Source organism: Anolis carolinensis, chromosome 1 (genome assembly GCF_035594765.1).
Source record: "Anolis carolinensis isolate JA03-04 chromosome 1, rAnoCar3.1.pri, whole genome shotgun sequence".
NCBI classification, from domain to species: Eukaryota; Metazoa; Chordata; class Lepidosauria; order Squamata; family Dactyloidae; genus Anolis; species Anolis carolinensis.
In genome coordinates, this window is record NC_085841.1 from 289,418,501 (window position 1) to 289,440,996 (window position 22,496).

Genomic DNA, 22,496 nt, shown 5'->3' on the forward strand with positions numbered 1-22,496 from the left:
AGCAGGATTGAATATCAGTCAAAAGAGAGAGATATTATTTCTCCATGAGAGATTCATTGGGGCCCATCTGGAGTGATTTGGTGAAATCTCAATGGAAAACATGCTATGAGATTGTTGAAATCCTTTGGGACAGGTACTTAGGGTCCAGTTGCAACCCTCTTCCCTATCCTTCTTCCAAAGGCCGCATCCTTTGATAAGATTATGTGAACACATCAGAGGTAGGCAGATGCTGAGCTGGCCCTATCATTAGGTAAACTGGGGCAGCTACAGCCAGGCAGTTAATTTGGGATGTCTTGAAAAGACAACAAATAGTTGATATTTTGTTTGTTTGTTTGGGTGCTACTATTGTATTACTGATGTTTTATTTTTTATGCCAGAAATAATAAATACATGTTTCTGAGAATTTTTTGCATCATGTGCCAAAAAGTTAGGATTTATGCAGAAAACATAGTGTCGGTTTTTTTTTGTTCAGATGATGATACATTTCTGCAAAAGTTCTGAAATACAAAGGACAGTAATCAAAAATGCACAAAACCCAGTATCATTTACTTGGAAAAAAAGTGTTTGAAGTTACTCATTCTTGGTGCATTAGGCAATGGTATTCATATGCATATAGATGTATGTGAAAAAGTCCTGAGAAATTAAGAAATCCTGCTTTAGGTCAGCTCATTGAAGAAATATATACTCAACCTGTTTCACATGTTTCCCTAGCATTAACCCTGAAAGCAGTAGGGAAGGCTCTTTTCCATGTCAACTAAACATCTGAAGGTTGAAAAACCTTATTCTCCTGTGTGCTTGTGTGTGTGTGTGTTTAAAGGCAGGGGAAACAATTTGTGCATCCCTCCTCCCCACCCACTTCCCCTGGCTGTAATGAGATTTCCATCCTAGCTGTCCAGATCCAGGTGGTCTTTGCTTAGATCTGACGTTTGCATCCAGGCTGAACTTCCAAAGCCTCATGAGATCCCCCTCTTTTGAAAGCAGGCAAGGAGGTTCTTTTAATTTCAAATGAAAAAACTATTTGGGGGCCTTCCTTCTTTCTTTAATTCCAGAGCCTCCTGACAAAAAATGCAGGACATGCCATACATGCAAAGCACATGAAAGATATGGATGAGCGTATAATGAGTTCAGCCCTTGGGCGAATGGCTTGAGAGTGGCTTCAGGGTCATGTACGTTCTCTTGAAAGGCTTACAGGGCCTGCCTCCCCCATTATTCATCCTCTAATCATGGCATTATTCTCAGGGGGCCGTGCGGAGGGGGGAGATTTCTTGTTTGATGAATTCATGCAGTATGTTTTCATCTGGAATAAGTTTTAATGCAAATTCCTATCTAGCCTGTGGGTTCTTAAAAACTCAGAGTTCCTATGGTTATGCGGATTTTTCCCCTCTTCAAGGAAAATCATTGAATTGAAATGTGGCAATAAAAGGGCTACTCTGATATTGTTCGTAGCCAGGAACAGATAATCTGTTCAACAGAAAAGTTCAGCCAGTTATTCAGTTCAAAGAAGCTATTATTATTTTTGAGAATCTATTTTAGAATACCTCTCCGGAATAAAAGGATATTTTATGTTTCTGCTTTGCTTTTCACTTGATGGTCTCAATGCACAATTTAATGGCATTCCTTAATAAGTCTCGACAACTCCCTGACTAGTCTAGAGGTAGAAGTTATAGTGACTGAAAAGAACAGGGAGGACTCATGTTGAAATTCCCACTCCACAATGACTCTCACTGGCTAAAGAGGTCTGTGCCCCAAAGATACTTTCCTGGAATTTTAGGATTAAGTGGAATGAAGTTCCAATTTTGGAAGGAGATATCTATCCACTGAACCTATCACACAGAGTTGTGGTGTGCATACTGTTGGGGAGAAATTGAGGTTTGAAGTTGCATTATATGGCAGTGTTGATGGGGCCATATATGTTGTATTGAACTCATGGAAGGAAAAGTAGGATATGAAGGATCTTGGAAGCTGGACTCCACAAAGTGTATAGAGATTTAATAAGAGTCAGGTATACTCTTTTTTGAAAACAAAATAAAACAAAATTGATTCAGAAATCAATATGAGTCAGGTATAGTGGTCTGTTGTCATATGCTGTTGAGCCTGCTTTGGCTTATAGCAAACCTGTGAATGAGAGCTCCCCAAGAGATGCTTTTGTTAACAACTCTGCACTTTCACTCTACATAATAATAGAGCTTTGATTCCATTTTATTTTCTATGACTGCATCTTACAAAATTCTAACGAACCATGATGTCTGATGATATTGGCAGCCTCAGTTTGATTTGATTTGCAATAGGACCTACGGTATTTATTCATCTTTTTAGCAGTTCAAGTTATTCACAGAATTCTCTTCCTGTATCTAATTTCAAATGTGTTGATTTCCCCGTCAGCTTTCTTTACTGTTCAGATTTGACCTCCATATGTAGATATTAGAAACATTATGGCATTGTTTACTATAGAACATGAAATATGAGAGTTTTTAGCTTCTTGAAGTATATCAATTGTCCTGTACCCTATCAAGCTAAATAGTAGACTTTAAAGACAATCAAATACCATTATTGCTGTGGACATGTTAATGTACAACACGTACAATTTAAGACATATTATCCATTAACAAATATCAGCGCAATAATGAGTAATTTTGCCATAGTAATTTTGTTTCTCTTGTACTGCAGTCATTCATTTTCATGCATGAATATGAAAACATTCTTGTGGTTAATAATCCTACATGTCAAGATAGATGTCATCCTAAGAAATGAGAGATTGTTAGAATTAGAAGACCATGATCTACATTTCAGATTGCATGCCTATATATGGGCTCAAAAAGCAAAAAGCAAAAGTTCTATCTATCTATCTATCTATGTTATGGTTGAGCCTTCTGGCTCCGATACTAGGAGACGAGGTCGTAAGACTCCTCGAGAGTCAGACTCTTTTGAGGAGCGTGAAAGGAAACGGCTCCGGGACTTATTTGCAGAACCAACAGACGAAGACTCCTTTGAGGGTTTTACCGAGGGAATGGAGGAAGAGATGGTTAGCTCAGAGGAGGATGACATGGAATGGACTCGTGTGAGGGAGGATTTGGGTGTCACTGGCAATGATAGTATGGGAGGCGACTGGCGGGTTGCAGGATCGGACCCGTGGACGGGCTGGAGGGATGGAACGGGATCCACAGCTGGGGATGCTGTGGGGCGTAGTCAAAGGTGTTTCAGTTCTGATGAGGATGATGATGAGGAGGCACCTGGAATTAGGATAGCAGCTGACAGCGATGAGGAGTTATGAACTGGCATAAAATGGGGTCTAGAATCAATGGCTAATTGCGTTGGGCAAGGTAATCTGGACGAACGCTTGGGCTCTTGTTGGGGAACTTCCTGAAGACGGGTGTGATTCGTTTGCTGGATACGTAAGTTACCAAGGACACTGGGCATAGACGGCGGGAGGAACTGTGTGGGCTTTTCCTGTGCAACTTGTGTTTAATCTTGATAGCTTGGACCTCCGTCGTCTTTTTGACGGACATTATTGCCAACTCTGGATTGACGCTGGACTGACTGACTGACTACGACTCTGGACTAACCCTTCTGTGGCTATCGGTGGAACTTGTGGAACCTTAGACGTCTGCGTTTGGCTTTCGACCTCGGACCGGATTGGGACCCCGCTGACCGTCGTTACCCTGATTGATGTGCCTGGACCTGGTTTTCGCCCGTTTCACGGAGGAGCAACAGCCCGAGTTACTTCTGTAGCTCTTGAGTAGCAGAGGGGAATCTGCTGCTGGGTTTTGTGTTCATTTTGACCTTTTGTTAACCAGTTTTTGTTTGTTTAATTGCCAGGCTGAAGTAAGCACTTTTGATTTAATCCGGATTAAACTTCTGTTTAATCCGGTTTATTCTTTTGAACTGTTTAAACTCAAACGAAGTTATTTTTGTTACTTTTCACACTGAAGACAAGTGTTTGCCTAGTCCTTTGTTTCCTACGGGCAATTTTTAGTTCTGTAACCTCAATAAACTGTGTTGTACTCTATTTGGAGCGTTCTGTCTTTGACAATCTATCTACAGGCAGTCCCCAAGTTATGAACAAGATAAGTTCTGTAGGTTTGCTCTTAAGGTGAATTTGTATGTAATTCAGAACAGGTACATTTTTGAAGCACCTGAAAACTTCCATCACCACCTTACAAAATGAGCAATGGAATAAGTACAAAATTAAATTAAGTCTAATACCCACATTATCAATTTTAATGGAAGAAACATTCCACACATTAGATAAGAAGGAAAGAGAACAATGGATCACACATAGTGATTTAATATATGAATATATGAAGATTATATATATATATATAAAAAACTCAAGATTAATTGATGGATGTAGGACTTTACTTATAGTAGTAGAGAATAGGATAACTGAAAGAAATATTTCTATTAAACAGTAAAATATTGGATTTGAAAGAGAAAATTGGCATTGGGAAAGGAATTATGTGCTAATGCTGATTTTCACTTTCCCTTCTTGTTTCCACCTTGTATGCCTTCAGAGCATGTGCATTTCACCCAGAAATTGGGGAGGGGTGGACCCACATTCTCTGGTGGCTGTTAAGTCATGGTTACTATGGATCCCGGAATTGGTTCAACACTAACTTCCATGTCTAATATAATCACCTTCCTGGCCTTTAACCCGTTGCTGAAATTGCAATCTAATCATCCAAACAGGAAAACAGTTTCTGCCAAACTGATTCTGAACTGACCTAAGTTCTAAGAAAACTCTATATGAAAACCCTGGTGAACAAGACCTCTGTTGACCCATTGAACAATTACTGAAATTTTATCTTTCTATCAGTGGGAAACAAAAGACTCTCTAGGTCCATTGAGGAAGGTGCACTCTTACAGCTGGGGTGAGTAATTGCATGAATATGTGTGTGTGTGTTTATGGGGGTAATTTTTGTCCCACAACCCCTTGTGGACCCAGCAGTGCCCTGGTTGCCATTGAGCAGTGGTTCCCAACCTTTTTTTTTTTTTTTAAACTAGGGGCCACCTGATCAGAACCACTCTCCAACATTAGTACCAAAAGGGTTATGAATCTGTTTTTGGTCAACTTTAGATTCAGTTTGGTTATTTGGGGTGCTGATTCAGAAAATTGCATTGGATAGACCACATCAGCTCTAGTTTCTGATACAGAACGTATTTCATCCAGTAGTTGCCATCTGCTCACCCACAGAAAACCATATTTAATAATGATGTGGTCTATCCAATCCAATTTTCTGATTCAGCACCACAAATAGTCCCAGGAACAGATTTAAAAATGAAGACACCAAGAAAAAAAATTCCCCGCATGTCTCGCAGACCTAATTTTAGGTCTCAAGGCCCACGGGTTGGGAACCACTGCCATTCAGGATGGTTTTTCACCCAAGAAATTGATTTTAGGTGGTGTGTTGACATTCTGATTAGATAGGGTAAGCTTCCAAATTTATGCATAATTTAAGGGCAAGTGAAGTTTTCAGGTGAAAGTTAGGGGGCTTTGGAGGCCATACATTCCCTATGCCTGTCTTTCAAGAATGGCATTCATCCTCAGGATTTGACTTCTACAACACATTACTGTGATTATTTGACAAATAGTGCATCTACACTGAATAATGAATTCAGTTTGACACCTATTTAACTGCTTTGGCTTAATGTTATGGAATTATGTGAGTTGTAGTTTTGCAATGTCTTTTGCCTTCTCTCCCAAAGAGTGCTCGCTTTGTCCAGTCTTACTTCCATTAGGATTTTCCCCACTAAGCTCAAAATATCTTTTGCTTAAAATATGCATACAAAGTATATAGTTTTAGGACAAAATAATATGAAAATTGATGTTTTAAAAAACATTGTTTACAAAATGGTCACTTATTTTAATACTAAAATTGAAATATTCATGTTGTTAAAAATAATGAAACAAATGGGTGAGAATTCACACACAGTGAAAGATTTGCAGAACCACAAAGAGGGGAGGCAATCATCTGTTTAATTTTAAAAGGGTTGTATAGTTAATTTCAATTTTTTGTTCCTTAAGAAAAAAATGTACATCACAGTTCGTGTTAGAGAAGGCTAAAAGGAAGATACAAATTCATAAAGAGGGAAATCATATTTACACTCACACATACACACACATATATACACACATATACATACATACAGGCAGTCCCAAATTACGAAGAAGATAGGTTCTGTAGGTTTGTTCTTAAGCTGAATTTATATGTAAGTCGGAACAGGTACATTTTTGAAGTGTAACTCCAGTCAAATATATATCTTTTACAACTTTGTGTAGCATAGGGATGGGTTAACACCCCTGTGATATTTGTTTTACTGTCCGTGAGCCTGTTCAGAAGATTTCACCCCACTTTCTGTCCATGTGATCATTGGCCTTTGAAAAATTTGATTTGTTGTGGAAAGAAGGATTGGTGAGAAAGCTTCAGTGGAGACACCTTTTCCCCATGACAACTCTTTCAGGAGTGAACTTCCCTTCCTAGGGGTAGATTTCTCTCACTTCCTGTTGTTTCACTTCCATTCTTAACTATGAGTCATTTGTAAGTCGGATGCTTGTGACTTGGGGACTGCCTGTACTATCATTCAGTACTCTCATAAAGAGACCAATACTATGTTTTTTCTCTTAAAAGTCAAGGACATGCCAGAAGAAACTGTATTGTGTCATCGTAAGAGAATTAAGTCATGCCTTTTATATATCTTACAACTGCTTGACAAGAATGTCTGCAAAAACACAACAGTAACATATTAAACAACAATTTCCTGATCTTTCATGACGCTTACAATTTGTTTCCTGAGGTGCTGCCTTTTCTTAAACAGGGCCAGCTCCAATGCCGTGTTTAATTAATTTAATTAAAAGGAATTTAAACAGTAAATGATTATAATTAATTGCATTATACCACTAATTAGTGTTTATTGCTTAGTTTGGAGTTCCTTTTCAGGAAAGAATAGGTAATGTTTTCAAAAGTGTCTCCTAGTATCCTTTACCATTTGCTGTGCTATGACGGGAATTGCAATCCAATGAGATCTGAAGGGCTACATATTTCTAATCTCTGTTTTATGGCATATAAAAGGCACAGTGGAAATTTTTCACCTCCTTTCCAGAATTCATACAAGCCTAACCTTACAAAATAAGATATTTTAATATGCTTGAAAGTGACCTGGCATATAACTGATCCTTGTTTTGCAATGTCATGTAATTCAGGAACCACCCACAGTAAAGATACTGCCACACTACAGAACTTTGGTCTGACATCTTTGTCATTAAATGTTTATATGCTGTTATAAAAATGATTTTCCATAAACATTCTCCATGACTTTCTTTGAACTGGCCGAACTTGGTTCTAGAAATTGTTTTATTCTTTCATGGAGATAAGAAATTGATTACAAGGAAGGTGATATTGTTGTAAAATACTACAAAGGAGATTCCCAATTAACATTATTTGGCAAGTCTATTGCTTTCACAATTGCTAAGCAGTTCCAGGAATTGGTCTGGGAGGAAAATGAAGATTCAGACTTACAGCAGTTGAATTAGTAAAGATAAAGGTTTTCTGACATTAAGTCTGGGGGTTGCTGCTCATTTCCATTTCTAAGCTGAAGAGCCAGCATTGTCCATAGACACCTCCAAGGTGACTGCATGGAGTGCCGTTTCCTTCCCGCCGGAGCAGAACCTATTGATCTATTCACATTTGCATGTTTCCGAACTACTAGGTTGGCAGAATCTGGGGGAGCTAACTCCACCCCAAGGATTCGAACTGCCAACCTTTTTGTCGGCAAGTTCTGCAGCTCAGCGGTTCAATCCACTGCGCCACCGGGGGCTCCTTTTAGAAGTTGAATTATGCTTTTGTAATTCCTACATTTTTATGTGTGAATAAATGTACATATGCATGCATGGCACACATGCCCTCCCTACAAACATGTGCATTAAAAAGGCATTTAGGACAGATGTTGTTGGAAACAATTTATTTTACCACTAAGAAACATTGTTCTCTCTCATTCAGTGATAAAATGAGAAGAACATTTTTTTCTGTAATCAGAACTTATTGCTCAGCTGCCAACTTCATGTGTTTGAGCACTAAAGATTATTTATTACTTGTCTTTTGTCTTATGATTTTGTTGGGTATCCTGCTGTTGGGTAAATCAACATCCTTTAAAACCGAATATAGAAAAGGGGCAGCATTTCCTTGTGTTTCCAGGAGGGCTTTGATTGTGTGTTCCTGTATGGTTCCTTGTGGTCTCTTCCAACTCTATAATTCTATGATCCTGTAAAGATGATTTTTCTTAGTTAAGCAACTAGTGATCAGTATACTATATTCTTTTTCGTACTTTCACTCCAATTGAGATCTTTTGCTCATCATTTTCCCAAATTCCTGTTTATGCAGTTTCTCCTACATAATACAGTATGTTTTCTGAGCCACAAGTAATATTATAGGAACAAAAGGATACTAATAGGATTTTAATTCATACAGGAGCCAGAGAAAGATTACAGGTATGACTATTGTATGTGGGCAGTGCTGGAAATAATTATGATTGGCAGCCCTAAAATTAAGGCCATGTTATAGTACCTGAAATCAGAAGATTTGGAATATATCTTTGCTATAGAGAAAGAAGAATTCATTTTTGGCAAAACACTGAAACCTTTGCTGTGTTTTTTTACATTGATTGTAGTCATTAATACATATTCTTTTGGAAAACAGACTTTTAATACAGGTAATGCACCATAAAAGTACGAAAGGTATGTAGTGAAAAGTGCAGGTCACATTCACCACAATGGGTTTTAATTTCACTGACTTAAAAAAACCCAATAATGTGCACAACACATACAATACAAACACACTTCATTCCTAATATGTTTTGTGCTAGTTTACTCTTTATCTTGAGTTCTGTGGTCCTGTTTTACAGATCAGCATTTCAAGCACAATTAAAATGCTTTAAAAGTTTTCACAGTGTATTCGTATGTATCAGTCTAAAAAGGAAGAGACGAAGCAGCAACTTGGAGACAAATGGATTATTTTAGCCTGTATATTCATGGATCTTCTTCAAATGCACTACAAAATTAATGCTATGGATATTTAAGCAGTGTTCCCTCACTACTTCGCGGTTCACTTTTCGTGGATTTGCTGTTTCGCAGTTTTTCAATAAACTCTAAAAGACTATTATAAATCATTAAAAAAATACAATTTACAGCCTAAGGAAGGGAGGAAGGAAAAGCCAAAGAGAGATAAAAGGAGCCCAAGCGGCAAAGGAGGAGAAGGAGGTGATTTATCAACACACAATTGGTTGATAAAACTTAAAATAGTGTATAACTATTAAAATAATGTATAAATATTAAAATAAATATAGTGTCCCTACTTTTCACTTATTGTGGGTGGTTCTGGAACTCAGCAATAAGTGAGGGAACACTGTATATTGGCTTCTTGGAACACTATTATGTTCCAAGAAACCAATATAATTTAGAGAAATGGTTCTCAGTCTTGAAATTATGGGCTTTCACCTCAAACATGTAACAAATTCACAACAGAAAAGTTCCCACTTCAGGGAAAATGACTTCTGTGTAAGCAGAATTTGTTGTTTTCATCCAAGACTAACAGACCTGTATTGTCTTTCACTATTCTTTGAAGTTCTATCATCAGTGTCCCAGTTTGTGTCATTGTGTGCTTCATTAATTTTGAGGCAGTGTGATTATAGTGGCTTGTGTGTTGATTAGAACCTTAATCTACAGCGTGGACTTGGACAAGTCATGCTCTTTCAGTGTAGAAGAGTGGCAAAGCATCTTCTGAATAAATTTTGCTAGAAATCCTATGATAGCATTGTCATGCATTAAAGTTTACTTGAAGGCACTCAACATCATCATCATCATCATCAACAACAACAACAACAGCAACAGATATCTATCCATTTTAGGGCTAAATGCAGACCATCTAGACTTCATATGAGATGATGATGATGATGATGATGATTATTATTATTATTACCCCGCTTTATCTTCCCAAAGGGGACTCAAAGCAGCTTGACATAAAAGCATTAGTGCACAATTTGAAAATATACAAAAATGCAAACATTAAAATAGAATTGAACATATACAGCACTAAAAAAAATCACAGTTAAAATCCATTAGAACAGTGTTCCCTCACTTATCGCTGGGGTTAGGTTCCAGGATGACCCGCAATAAGTGAAAATTCGCAAAGTGGGGACACTATATTTATTTTAATATTTATACATCATTTTAGTTGTTATACACTATTTTATGTCTTTATCAACCAATCGTGTGTTGATAAATCGCCTCCTTCTCCTCCCATTGCCACTTGGGCTCCTTTTCTCTCCCTTTGGCTGCTTCTTCCTCCCTTCCATAGGGTGTAAATTGTAATTTTTATGGTCTATAATAGTCTTTTAGTGTTTATTGAAAAACCGCGAAACAGTGAGTCCGCAGCAAGTGAACCGCAAAGTAGTGAGGGAACACTGTACAGTTAAAAACCACAGCACCCCTTACTAGAACATAAATACCTTCATCTTCAAAAGCCTACCAAAATAAAAAGATTTTAGCCTGCCACCGGAAAGACAGCAGGGAAGGGGCCATTCTGGCTTCCCTGGGCAGGGAGATCGGAAATTCAAATAGATCAGTGGAAGTTCTGAAGGTCTAATGTTCAATCTCAGGGCCCTAACAGGGCAATTTATTTGTGCTTGTCATGATGCAGAGGTCTCAAACTTAGAATGTGGTGAACTCCCAGAATCCCCTACCCGGCATGTTAATTAAACCTGTTGAATTTCACCATCTATTTACTGCAGTTAGTCTATAGGCCTACTGCTCTTAGAACTTTTGAACTTCATCATCTAAGATGTCGGCAGGCACGAAGGTGCAATTATGGATTAATATCAAGAAGGAAAGAATTGCTTTGCCAGGTAGTTTTAAAGTATGTTCAGTAAATGAATCTAGTCTGGCCTCCATTGATTTACAAATCAGATTGTCTAGCTATACTTGGGGAGGCTGAAACAGTAGTTTTGGCACAGTGTCCCATACTTGTTTTACTCATCAGGAATGTACCTCTGTAAAGAAATAATAATGGTATTGGCTGAACTACTGCCATCACAGACGAATGCTGCTATTATGTTGAGATGGTACACGAGACTGTGCCATTTAAACGGATACATACCCATTACACCATTAATTTTCCTCTTGGAACCAGACTGAACTTTAATTGAAATTGCCTTTTGGGATTTTTGAACACACGGTCACACCCCTGCAAAGAATTAGGAGTGCAGTAAATTCTAAAGTTGAGTTCCAGTGTTTTGACTGAAACAAGTTTTGACATGGTCGATTATGTTCCTAAAAGTGGAAAGAGAAAGGCAAAATCGTTTGGGGGAAAAAACAGTGCATGAAATTTGTTCTGATTTCTTGAGAGAAGGAAGTACAGGCAGCCCCTTGAGTTACAAACGTCCAACTTATAAATAACTCACAGTTAAGAACGGGGGTGAGACAACTGGAAGTGAGAGAAATCTATACCTCAGGAGGGAAGTTTACTCCTGAAAGAGTTATCATTGAGAAAAGGTGTCTCAACTGAAGCTTTATTACCAATCCTTGTTTCCACAACAGGCCATTTTTTTCAAAATCCAATTATCGCAGGAACAGAAAGTGTGTGAAATATTTTAACAGGGCATAGACAGCAAAATAAACACTATGGGGTGTTAACCCTTCCCTATGCTGTCCAAAGCTTGTGTGTGTGTGTGTGTGTGTGTGTGTGTGTACAGCCTGCCTGTAGATTGCCTACAACATGACACAAGCAAGCCATTTGAAATGGCAGATGAGACCAGAGCATGGAAGATGCTCACAATATTTTCACAAGTGATATTTAAATGGGTTTAAAAGTTTTACAACCCACAGGAAGGAGCTACACTGAGAAGAAATATTTAACTTGAACTCTATTTCTTATAGTGTGCTGCTTGTTGAGCACAAATGGGGGGTTTCTGGCTTTGACCAAAGAATGTAACATATAACACTCTCTCCAGAGTTGAAGTGTTTGAAGATCAACAGAGAGCACCCTGGGATAGGAATATAGGAGTTTTCTCGGGTCAGAACTCTAATTTATATAGCTTGGCACTGGCTTGTCCCAACGTAATGCCTTACAGCCTTGTTGGACTGCAGTTCCCATTTTTGCCAAAAGGCATTCTGGTTGGCCCTGATGGGGCTTGCATTTCAGCACATTGGGAGGGCACCAGTTTCAGCCCAAAGGTTGGGTAAGGTTGGTCTACACAGACTAAAAGCAATCTTTCAGGGCTGTAGACAGGTTCTTTCCCAGCCTTACCTGCTGGGAATTGCATTTGGCAACTCTTCATGCAAAACATGTGCTTAATTCACATGCCAAGCTTTTTTAAAAAAAGGCTTATAGAAGGCATTGTCAGGGTTGATCCAGACATTTTCTTATTAAATATGGTTCATACCTCCGTTCCTCGTGTCGGGACAAGGCATGAAAAAGTACTTAATTAATATGTTTGTTATTTATATTCCACATTACTTTTCCCTGGGCTAAAAGAAAAATACAAAATGTGATGATCGAGTTTAAAAAATTAGAAAGATCAAATATAAACAGCTGTATTAACATCACTAAACAATGCAAAATGGTAGGCATCAATTACGAACTGTTTTCAAGGATAAATAATTGGTTAATAGTGATTTAGAGATATGAGGAAACATTTCTGGGCTATCCTGAAAAAGAAGTCTGATGCCACCATTAAAAAATTTCTTTTTCTGGTACAGATTGAGAATCCCTTTTCTGAAATACTTGAGACCAGAAGTATTTTGATTTTTTTCAGATAGGGATTTCAGAACACATGTATTTGCATATAATTAATTAATTAATTAATTAATTAATTAAATATCTTGGCAATGAGACCAAATCTAAACATGGAATTCATTTGTTTCTTATGCATCTTATGCACATAGTCTGGAGGTCATTTTATACAATATTTTAAATAGGTTTGTGCATGAAACAAAGCTTGTGTATACTAAACCATCAGAAAGCAAGAGTGCTTAATTTGTACCTTATTTGTGATGATTTTAAAACTCAGATGAATTTCTAGGAGTGAAGGAAACTGTTTTCGATAATGTGGGCCTTTAGGCCACTTACAACTTTAAATATTAGCACCAACATTTAAAATTGAGCTGGAAGCAATGTGATAAGAAATGTAATTAATGTAGAATGGTTCCTTAGGTGCACTTCTGATCATCAGACCCAGGACTTATTCATCTAGATGTCCTTTTAACAATTTTGTGTATTTTGCACAATCAGTGCAGAAACTATGCAAATCATGGGATTTTGTTATCAGATATATATTGAATGTATGCAAAAGCCCAGAATATTACTTGTCCCTTGTACATTTTTTGAACAATTTCTGCAGTCCTTGTGCAGTGTTGTGCAATACAAGAAATCCTACTCAATTCATTATGACTTCTGCAGGTTAGTAGTGAATGACTGCAATCTTGGTGTTCATATTCTTAGACAGGAATGAGGAGTGTGTGGCCTCCAGATGTTGTTGGACTGCCAACAGTTTCCATCACCACTCATTGTTGGCTTTATTAATTAGGGGTGATGGGAGTTACAGTCCAACTCCTTTTTAAAGGAATACATATGAGTTAATGGCAGCACCTGCAACAAGGAATGATTTACAACTATAGACAGAGGTGTTTCCTTCTTTTCTTCAGATACAGTATGTAAATAATTGGGAACCTCCAGGAAAAATGAAAGGTCTTGGAAGAATTATTCTCTGCTTCTTGGTATTTGGTTTTCATTAATGTTTTTCGTGGTGTCTCCCTGATCCATTCTTAGATTAGAAATGCACAATATCTCTTCTGAGCTCACGGATGCTCTTTATTGCAGCATTTCCTCTTAGTAACTTACTCCACATGTTGAATATCCTCTGTGTTAAGCAACTCTGTCTAAACTCACTTTGTGTTCCCAATTTCCTTAATTTTAACATTACATCTGTTAATGCTTGGCCCTATACACTCATGATTTTTCTGTTTTCCATCGAATCATGGAATTACAGATGGAGAAATACCAATAAGTTACACAAATTCCATCTGGCCTTAAAACTTTCCCCTTTCTTCACTTATCTCTCACTTCCCTATTCCTTCACTCTAATACATCTGCATATGTCTGCATTGAATCATAAGTCTTTGTTCCTTCTCCCACCCCCTGTTTTAAACAAGCCAGGATATAGTTTAAAAAGAGACTCAGAAATGACCACTCTGCTGTGTATAATCTATCATTTTGAAAATGGAAATCGGATGTCACTTATGGAAATCTTTACACTAACTTTGACAGTTTTCAAATATGTTAACTGTGGATTCTTTTGGCTTTGGTGAGAGTTGGCATGGCTAGTTGGTGACTTCTGCTTCAGCCTGTACATAACTTCTGGAAATAAAGAAAACAACTATTGTCTATTATCCACTATATTTATGCACAACCCTGGAAGTAAAGATTTGCAAGTATAATAGTTACCAATACTACATTATTTTCCAGGGAAAAATGGAATAAAAAGTTTCAAAACTATCATGATGAATAGGAATGATGTTACCTTTTGGGGAGAAATAATAACAGTTATCTAGTTACTTTTATGAATTAGAACCCTATTTTAGAGCTAATGTGAGTGGAAATTCTAAAACTTTGTGCCATTCCTTTATTAATCCTAAGGTATGTGTATGTATATTTTTAATGAAAAGCCATGGGTGATGTAAGACAGCCAAAATGGCATAGTGATTTGAACATTGGACTACAACTCTGGTGACTAGGGTTCAGATTCCCACTCAGAAATGAAAACACTTTGGGTGACCCCTGGGCAAGTCAAATACTTTCAGCTCCAGAAGACCCTATGACAGGGGTCTTCTGTGCTATAAGTGAGAAATGACTTGAAGGCCCACAGCAACAACTGTGATGTAGTATAATTATTACCAAAATATTCATCTAATGTTACTAAACCATGGTGTGTCAGCTCACTATAGCCGCTCCCAAATGAAGACATGAGACTCGTTCTGTGATCACTGGAAACTTTTACTACAGGAAACATTGACATGTAAAAAGCCAAGAGTGCCAGGCGTCGGTTTGCGCTCCCTTATATACCTTCCCCTTTATTCAAAGACACAATTCCCGCCCGATAAAAACCCCGTGAACCCCCCCCCCCTGCCAAATTCTGTAACTGTTTCCTTTCAGAATCAGGTGTACCAGGTGTCTTATCAGTCTGGAATGTCAGCAACCCGGATTTCTGGCGCCATAATACAGTTCTGACAATGGTGTGTGTCATAACAACACCTATAATGAATTCCTTCTAGCTAATAACTTTTAGTAAACATGCAAATGTAGCAGATCAATAGGTACTGCTCTGGCGGGAAGGTAATGGCGCTCCATGCAGTCATGCCATCCACGTGACCTTGGAGGTGTCTACAGACAATGCCGGCTCTTTGGCTTAGAAATGGAGATGAGCACCATCCCCCAGAGTCAGACACGACTAGACTTAATGTCAAGGGAAAACCTTTACCTTTACCTTTAATAATTTTAAAGTTCAAGACATGTGTCTTTGTGTGCTAAAACTGTGGATAAAAGACAAAGGAAGCCCATAACTGTGTTCACATAGAAACATTAAGATATGTAGCACATATCTCTGTCCCAGTTTGAAAAAACTTTGACAAAGTGGAGGAGAGTTGTACCCTATTTTGCTTCTGCTTCATATTTGTGTGTTGAGTCATGGAGACAATGTTGTCCCACACACCTGGAGGAAAACAGCAGAGCATATAACAATCAGCAAAGTAAGGTAATGATCTCAGATGCTGCAGGCAGCTGATGCAGCAGCTATTCCTAATGTCCATTCCTCCTGATCTACCTCACCATTACTTTCTGTCTGATAACAGAGTTGTATATGCAATACAACCTGTCCTGTAACACCTGAACTAGGCTGCAGTCCTGCACCAAAAAAGACAACGTTGAGTCCCCAACACTGAAGGACATCCAATGGCCAGTCCACTTCACTTCTGTATATGAAAAGTGTGCCTTCATGTTTTTTGCCTCAGTCAATGAAATGTCTTGGGCCACCCCTAGGCACCAGCTTGGGAAGGACTGTTATGGAGAGTTAGCCCCGGTGTCAAGTATCTGTAGACAGAAAATGAAAGCATGGCATATGAAAGTCATTAGCTTCTAAGAGGCAAACGGACAAAGCCCTGGCAGCTGTGTGGGAGGAGTGGTGTAACAGTGGATTTCAAGGATGGATGAGAAGGAAAGTGAGCAGAGAAAGGGAAGGGAGGGGAGAGAGTTTAGCTGAGGGAATAGAGCTGGTCTTATTACTCCTGAACCCAAAAGGGTTGTATGCATGTAGTTTGTACCTTGCTGGAGAGAAGTATCTTGGTGATTACAGTTTATGACTGTAATCATATCTTGGTGATTACAGTTGGAGCCCCCGATGGCCTAGGGAATAAAAACCTCGTGACTTGAAGGTTGGGTTGCTGACCTGAAAGCTGCCAGGTTTGAATCCCACCTGGGGAGAGTGCGGATGAGCTCCCTCTATCAGCTCCAGCTCCATGCGGGGACATGAGAGAAGCCTCCCACAAGGATGGTAAAACATCAAAACATCCGGGCGTCTCCTGGGCAACGTCCTTGCAGACGGCCAATTCTCTCACTCCAGAAGCAACTCCGGTTGCTCCTGACACGAAAAAAAAAATGACTGTAGTATCTGTGCTTACATGGCCATAGAGGTCCAACAAGAGGTAGCCCTCATGAAATTGCACAGTGATGAGTAACATTTTTGGATATCACTGGTAGATGAAATTAAGTCAATTATAAGACAGACAATTATTAAATGACCCATTTTATAAGAACACAAAATATGCTAGAAATTGTAACGACTTTGGGCTTTATCATATCAGCAAGTTGTCTTGCATTGTTTAAGCAAGTGGAAACATATTGGTATGGAAACAATAACTTTCACAACTTTCTCAAATACTGGTATGGTGCCACTTTGGCTATCCATGTTCCCTCAATCTGTCTTTCTTTCTCATTCACTTGACTCCATCTTCCTTCCTTTGTCATCCCAACATAAAGCATGCATGCTGCTAAATTTTATTTTATTTGTTATGGTACAATTGTACAATTTTGAAGCTTCATACAAATGCAGGGCACTGCTATAATTGTGTAATTGCAATCCACAGCAGAAGCACAATCACACAGTTATGGCAAAACAAAAATTTAAAAATAAAACAAAACCTAGGGAACAGAGTAAAAGTGATATTGTTCCTATATTATATGATGATCCTTTTGTCCAGACACCAGAAGTGGAGTGACTTCACATTGCTCAGTTATAGCACTGCCATTTTGTTTTAATTGTCCGGGCTGCATCCTCTGTAATCCTGGGGTTTGTGAGAATTATAAATAAACTGCAAACCCCAGGATTTCATAGGATGTTGCCATAGAATTGTAGCCTTATAATTACAGTTGAGTCTCACTTATCCAACATAAACAGGCCAGCAGAACGGTGGATAAGTGAATATGTTGGATAATAAGGAGGGATTAAGGAAAAGCCTATTAAACATCAAATTAGGTTATGATTTTACAAATTAAGCACCAAAACATCATGTTTTACAACAAATTTGACAGAAAAAGTAGTTCAATATGCATGTGGTAATTACTATATTTACGAATTTAGCACCAAAATATCACAATGTATTGAAAACATTGACTACAAATACATTGACTACTAAAAGGCAGACTGAGTTGGATAATCCAGAATGTTGGATAAGTGAATGTTGGATAAGTGAGACTCTACTGTATATAGTATGGACAGGGCCAAGATTAAAGTCTGGCCTTTCAAGATTTATTTGCTAGTTATCCTTGGTTCTCTCTGATAAAATTTGCAACAATTTCCTATTGCTAGTATAGACATCATGAAATACTTATGAGCCGTATTCTTGCATGTTATTGTTCTGTTTGGGGGCTTCCAAGCAAAAGGAACAGTCTGATAGCAAAAATAAAAGCATGGAAGCACCCTTACACACAAATGTCTAGAACCCCTGAAAGAAAGGCTAAAAGTCAGGAACCCTCATAACTGAAGGCTAACAATATTCGGGAAACAATGTTTGTGAAACTGTTTCTTTCCTGAATGATAACTATAAGTTCTACTTTTTGAAGGACAGCCCTACATTGGAGGCCTATCAGAGAACTGAAGAAATTTTGTATCTGAACATCTGTTGAGTTGCAGTCTGGATTAAAGATTAAAAAATAGAAGAAAGGAGAACCGGAGCCTTGAAGATGGACGTCAACGGTTTTCTTATGAACAGTGGATAGGCAGATGGTTTGTCTGGTTATTGGTGGGCAAGAAGGTAATCTTCTGCATTATTGTGACATACACTACCATCCTTGTAGCCACAGGACTGCTACCTATGCTTTCACTTACAAATGGTCTAAATAAATATTCTATTTTGGGATGTTCTAGGTCCTTCAATATGATTCTATGACATGCTAGCACTGGAAGTGATTCATTTCAATAGAGTTTGCTATTTTCTGCAGCTTCATGTTTTCATAGCAAGTTCACAAACATATCCCCTATGTAAATACAGGTCATGCTGTATATTGTATTACTGTTGAAATCATAGTGCCATATTTAATCATGTATCATTCGACTTTATAAGTTGAAGTAAGATTTGGGGGCACAAATTCTGGATAATTTGAGGGTCATTCCATGGAAAGGGAAAAGCACCAATGCTGATTCAGGAGCCTGATTGCTGCTGTCACCCCCCCCCCCCCCCCCAAAAAAAAAACCCAGAAGAGACCAGAAGTGGCACCATGATGGATGGAGTAGAGTGGTGGGTGTCTCTTTAAGGGTGTCCTGGGACACACTAAACTCTTGCGTTTCACCATACTAAACAGAGAAGGAGGTGGTTCCATTTTGGATAAAGAGTTAAAGTACAGTATCATGGAAAATTGATCCAATTTTGGGAGGGTTGTGTTTTTTGACCAAAATTTCTAGAATTATACAGAAATATATAGGGTTGTTATTTCAAAAGTGAAGTTACTTTGTACTCTCCAACATTAGCCTCTATTGATAAGAACAATATAGCTATTGCAAGTTATAATAAAATTAAAAAAACTTAAAATATATACACCCCACAGCTGAAAAATGGAACATATGTGGCCAGACAACAACAGTGTGGGTCAAGATTTTAAAAGCAACTGTAAAAGTGAGATGATAGAAGTTTCTGTCCATGAAATCAGGAAAGTGGGAAGATATGCTACTTTAGCCCTACAAAATTTATGGAAATTTCTGTCCTTTGGACCATACAGGCAGGTCCTCGAGTATGTAAGTTGGAACAGATACATTTTTAAAGTGTAACTCCAGCCAATTTTTAGTTTTATTTTGGATAGCACAGGAAAGGGTGCTATAACTACCTGGGGAAAGGGAGCACCTGCTGCCATTACACCTGGCTGGCTTCAGCTCCTGCTTATCAGCCGTGTGCTTTTTATGAGCATTAAAGTTCAATGCTAAATAGCAGAAGGAACAAAATTTTCACGTTTCCTCCAACTTTGTCCTGTGAGAAGTATTTCTGGATTTTCCAGCTCCTTCTGACAGAAGGGTGTTAAAGCTTGGCTGAACGACATGAGCTAAAATTTCCATGCAGGCCTGTCAGAAAAATAGATAAAAGTGTATAGCTAGCTCTTAGATGCAAATACCAACAGGCTGCTGGACCCATTATTTGCATAAAAACAAAGCCTTGTAGTCTCTTTTTCTCCTTGGGAGAAAGAAAAAAACAGGCCCAATTTAAAAACAGATGGCTTATGAAACAATTCAAAGGAATTGGGGAAAGTCACTTAAGAAACCTTCATCTGTCATGAGAAACACTATTACGTACTGCTTGCAAAATTCATTGAATGCCAGACAAAAGCTTTAAAAGCAACAGCTTGGAGAGGCTGGGTTATCCTGAGAAGGGAAATCAATGAGGTTGGATCTTTTGATTACTGTATAAGGCAGCCATGGCTGATGCCATTTGCTGGCTGGCAGGTCAGTACCTTGCATAGATTTGAGACAAGAAGCTTTCTTGTATTTCCAGTGGGCATCACTCCTGAATGCTTCTGGAAAATCACAGTGACTCAAACACAAAGAACCAGTGACCATTAAGACATATGCTTGGCACATTTGACATTTTTAAAGGAATAGAATGCTGATGCAGAATGCTTTCCAGACTAATCAATAGAATGGTGTTTGCTAGGGAATTCCTTGGGAAAAAAAAGACTAGCTGAAATAATGTATTTTGCTGTAGCTGTTGATTGTGTTGTGACTTGTTTCAGCCCAGGTTACCTTCCAATATTAGTCTAGTTTGGAAAGAAATCTATCAACAGTAACAGTAATTTAATAGCTACAGAACCCTAAAAGACTGTTAGCTCACAATATTGCGGCAAACAAAAATTCAGGTTAGAAGCCAGCTATTGTGGGAAATAGGCTAATGATAGTATGCGTAAGAATCTAATTTTGTAAATGAGCAAGCAACATTTCTTCATGTGACCACTGTACCACTGGTCTGTAGTGCAGCTAAAATTTCCATGAAGAGACCAAGAAAAAACATTAAAACCATAAAAAGCACACATAATATATGCATAATTCTGTTTGCATCTACAATCTATGCATGATCCACCAAGTTCAACGGGAGTTACTCATAGATATGGGTATAGATTAGAGCTTTAAAGTGTCCGTTTATACAACTTTGAGACAGAATAAATCAAAGGACTATGTTTAGTCAGCCCTCCACATTAGCAGATTAGATTACATTATTCACAGATTTAATTAAAATGTTTTCTATAGGAATCTCTAGTCCTCCTGTGGTCATTCTCCAGAATCATGTTGCAGGACCTGGGGATTTGTAGAGAACATCTCTCTATGAAGTGTAATTCCATGGTCAGCTTCCAGCAGAAGTTTACCATAGAGCTGTGCTGAAGTATATAGACATTCTAGAGCAGTGGTTCTCACCCTGTGAGTCCCCAGGTGTTTTGGCCTACAACTCCCAGAAATCCCAGCCAGTTTACCAACTGTTAAGATTTCTGGAAGTTGAAGGCCAAAACAACTGGGGACCCACAGGTTGAGAATCACTGCCATAGGGGGTGGTTTTTGTACCTTACGGGGATAAACTAATAATATTGGAAGGATATTGTTGCAGCTATTAAACACATACTGGCATTTTCGTCATTATGATTTCTTGGATCTTAGGGTACACTGGGGTGGTAATATCTGAAAAACAAGAGCCATTTAATAATAATTACTGCTTGAGTTGAAGAGACAAAAGTGTATTAAACTGCACAATACACACAAAAATGAGTGTCATAATAAGGATCATAGTATATTTGAAGAAGGTAAGTGGCAGTTTACTAATATAAGTACTTTTATTGTAAGTTGGGATTTTTTGTGGTCAAATTTGGGTGTGAATTTTTGAAAATGACATCACCTACTATTTTTGTTTTTTTTAATTTTTGTGATAAAAATGACTAGAACCTATTTATTCAACAAAGGGATCTTGTGGTGTATTTGAGACTGAGAAAAACAAGTTGGTAGCATAAGATTTTGTAAACTAATGGTACAAACATCTTTCTCTCTGTCACAAAGGTACTACAAGGTCCTTTTGTATACTGATACTGAATAACACAGCTGTATCTTTGAATATTCATTATAGTTTATTACGGTTCATGCTACTGGTCACATGAAACAGTTAATCCATAATAGAAGCAAATATTATTCTCTTAATATTCTGGGAACTTGGCTTGGCTGGTATTATGTATCACTTATTTTTAATTTTTCCCCTTGAACAATTTGGATACATCTGAAATTACAATGGAACTGTGATCGTTGGCCAAGTATAACCAATGTATTTCTTGAGTTAGTTTGCCAATTTGTAAGTTGTTGTGGAATCTCACAGAGATGGCTTTGAGCAAAAGCCCAATGTGTAGTTTAGCTGCCCGTAATAATCAATTTGACATCAGGAAGAGATAATTTTAAAAGATAACTTACAGGAAAATCCCACAACCTGGGCTAATGCCATGTTTACAGAAGGGTTTCCCTTTCCCTCTCCTTTCATAGTTGTTCGTGACATATTGCTCTTTAAGAACCACAATTAAAATCAACGAAACACACCTGAATAAGTTTAAGCTATTTCCTAAGAAAGAATACATTTCCAAATTTCCCTGTAGATACCTGAAATCGTGGGTAATAATGTACCCTCTATTTTGCCAATATTTAGGCTAGAAGCATCCCACAGAATTGCATTGAATCATAGAATCATAGAATAGTAGAGTTGGAAGAGACCTCATGGGCCATCCAGTCCAACCCTCTGCCAAGAAGCAGGAAATCGCATTCAAAGCACCCCCGACAGATGGCCATCCAGCCTCTGCTTAAAAGCCTACAAGGAAGGAGCCTCCACCACAGCCCGGGGGAGAGAGTTCCACTGTCGAACAGCCCTCACAGTGAGGAAGTTCTTCCTGATGTTC

The 22,496-nt window shown here is 38.2% G+C and overlaps 1 long non-coding RNA gene across 1 annotated transcript in view; it reads left to right on the forward strand.

The window, feature by feature from the left end:
• LOC107982689 (uncharacterized) overlaps nucleotides 1-22,496 on the forward strand; it is an 86,758-nt gene that overhangs the window by 48,794 nt on the left and 15,468 nt on the right. The window contains exon 3 of the long non-coding RNA XR_001730143.2: nucleotides 18,164-18,349. This is a non-coding gene — a long non-coding RNA (uncharacterized LOC107982689). The remainder of the gene's footprint in view (nucleotides 1-18,163; nucleotides 18,350-22,496) is intronic.